Raw genomic sequence first — 3010 nt, forward strand, 5'->3', positions numbered from 1 at the left:
ACAGATGGCAAATAGAAATATGAAAAAATGCTCGTTGTCACTGATCATCAGTTAAAACCACAATAAGATATCATTTCACACCTTTCAGAATGGCTATCATCAATAAATCTACAAACAACAACTGTTGTTGAAAATGTGGAGAAAAGGGAACACTTGTGCACTCTTTGTAGAAATGCAGACTTGTGCAGCCACTATGGAAGACAGTATGGAGTTTCCTCAAAATATTAAAAATGGAACTGCCTTTTGACCCAGCTTTCTCACTTCTGGGCGTATATCCAAAGAAACCTTCAACAATAATTTGAAAGATTATATTGCAATATTACATTTACAATAGCCAAGATCTGGAAACAACCCAAGTGCCCATTAGCAGATGAGTGGGTAAAAAAACAAAACAAGATCCAGAAAATGGCATTGGTATAGATGGACGTGTCCCATGCCTTGTCCCAGAGCAGATAGGGTGAGCAGCTGAAACGAGTAGCATCCAGCCCGAATTGGCAAAGGAGATTCAGCTGGGAGACAGCTGCAGCCGGGAAAGGCAGAGGACTCCTGTCGAAAGGTAAAGTCCAGGCACTGGGAAGGATAATCGGCCAGAATTCTGAGCCCTGAGGATTAGAGGGAACCCATACTGCACCAGCTTGGGCTGCATCCCTTGGGAAGGGCACAGTGGAAAGAAGGTACACAGAACTGCTGGTTGGCGGGGCATTCTAGATCTAGGTCCACAATCAGGAAAGGCTGAAGAGTGCCAGCAGGAGAGGAGTGCGCAGAGGAGCAGCCTTTCTGGCCTCTGTGGCTTGTGCCTTTCTTCATAGAGCCTAGTTCAGCCGTGGGCAAACTACGGCCCGCGGGCCGGATCCGGCCCATTTGAAATGAATAAAACTATTGAAATAAAAGACTGTACCCTTTTATGTAATGATGTTTACTTTGAATTTATATTAGTTCACACAAACACTCCATCCATGCTTTTGTTCCGGCCCTCCGGTCCAGTTTAAGAACCCATTGTGGCCCTCGAGTCAAAAAGTTTGCCCACCCCTGGCCTAGTTCATAGGACCTTTCGGATACAGACACTTACCCGTGGCTGGAGTGGGGGAGAAGGTTCGGAATTGTGGAATCTGGGTAGAGAGGGGGATCCAGGAGAAGTGGAAGCAAGTTTGGTGCTGAGTCATACCTGAGCCTTGGACCTGGGCAGCCATTTTGCCCTGAAGAGATAGCCCCCTCCCTCCAGTATCCAGGCAACTAATACAACCACACCCAGATTCCACTCTGAACGGTAAAAAGATTAAAAAAAAAAAAAAAAACACAACTAAATAGTCCCTGAGAGCACAAAGGGGCTGGACTAAAGAGGGACTTTCAGTTCCAGCAATCAGAACCTGAGAAACACTATAGTACAGAAGACTGGAATCTTAAGCCAGCCAAAGGAACACTTCACTTTTTCATTTTTATTTTATTTTTTATTACTTTGTTATCTCTTTTTTCCTTTTTTTCTTTGTTTTTCCTGTTTTTGTTTGTTGCTTTATTTTCTATTTCTTTTCACATTATTTTCCCATGACTCTGTTTTATTTGCATTTGCTATTTTTATACCATTTTAAATCAAATTTTTTGTAAATTTATTATTATTTTTCTTTCCTCTTATCCACCCATCCCCTTTCTACTTCCTCTATACTGAACTGAGATCCTCCCCATATTCATCCAATTCTTAACTTTGTTTTCTATATATAAGCTCAGCATCTACAGAATCTGCCCCCACCCTCTTTGCTGGGGGTTTGGTGTTTATATTTTTTTTTGTATTTTTTATTTTATTTTTTATCATTATTACTATTATTATTTTTGTTTGTTGTTTTGTTTGATTATTTACCTATTGGTTCTGTGGTGTTTCCCCCCATTTATATATAATCTCCTTTTTCTTCCTTTTTCTTTTCTCTCATCTTTTTTTCTCTCTTCAATATCATTTATGCTCTCTTTTCTCGCCCCTAATTCTTTTATAAGGTGATCACTTATAGTGGGGTTATTATTGTTGTGAGTACATTTGTGCTTTGGTCCCTTTGTGTTGTGTATTGTCGAGGTGAATTTTATCCTGTCTGGCCAGGTGCTAGAGAGTGAGCCTCATATCCAGACACCTGGAGAGGAAACTCCATCCACAAACGGGTCAATAACACCCCAGACCCAACTACAGAGGCAGGAAAAACGCAGCAGTGAGGGAGAGAGCGTGAGTCAGTGAGGGACCAAAAGAAGAGTGTGTGGTCATGTGGGATATGCGTGTGTGTGTGTGTGTATGTGAGTGAGGCACAGATAGATTCCACAGGACCTTCGGGGTCAGGCTAAATGGGCTCGCCTAATTAGGCAGCCTCTGCTACCATTGTAAGCAGTTCCAGGAGGCCAGCTTGTCCTCAGAAGCCTAGCATTTTTAAGGGGAGAGCTGCTGTAACTGGGATCCAGGCCTTCCCCCAACCCAGGGTGCCCTCAGATATCACTTGAGACTCTACAGACAACCCTGCCAGGGACCTGCTACCTCGGCTGTGGTAGCATGGTCAATGAGTCTCCAGCCACCCTGAGCGCAGGGTGTTCTGAAGCATGCTCCCCTATGACTGGCCCAACACCTTAGCCCAGGGCACTGCAACCACACAAGCAGCAGACACGTGAGCAGCCCACTTGTGTACAAGGAGCAGCAGCCCCACAAGTAGCCTGCCCCAGGCCTAAGAGCAGAAGCCTCATGTGGCCTGCCCCTGTCCAACGAGCAGCAGCTGTCAGCTGTGTGAGCAGCCCGTTCCCTCGGCCAAAGAGCAGCAACCACGTGAGCAGCCTGCCACGTCTGAAGAGCAGCAGCCCCACAAGCAGCCTGCCCACAATTGAGGAGTGGCAGCCCCACACAGCCCGCCCCCATCCGAAGAGAAGCAGCTGCGCAGCCCACACCCTCCTCCTGTCTGAGGAGCAGTAGGTGTGCGAGAAACCTGCCGCCATCCAAGGAGCAGCAGTTGCACGAGAAGCCTGCCCCCATATGAGGAGCAGCAGCGGT

Source organism: Myotis nattereri, assembly GCF_964212035.1.
Source record: "Myotis nattereri genome assembly, chromosome: 2".
Classification (NCBI taxonomy): Eukaryota; Metazoa; Chordata; class Mammalia; order Chiroptera; family Vespertilionidae; genus Myotis; species Myotis nattereri.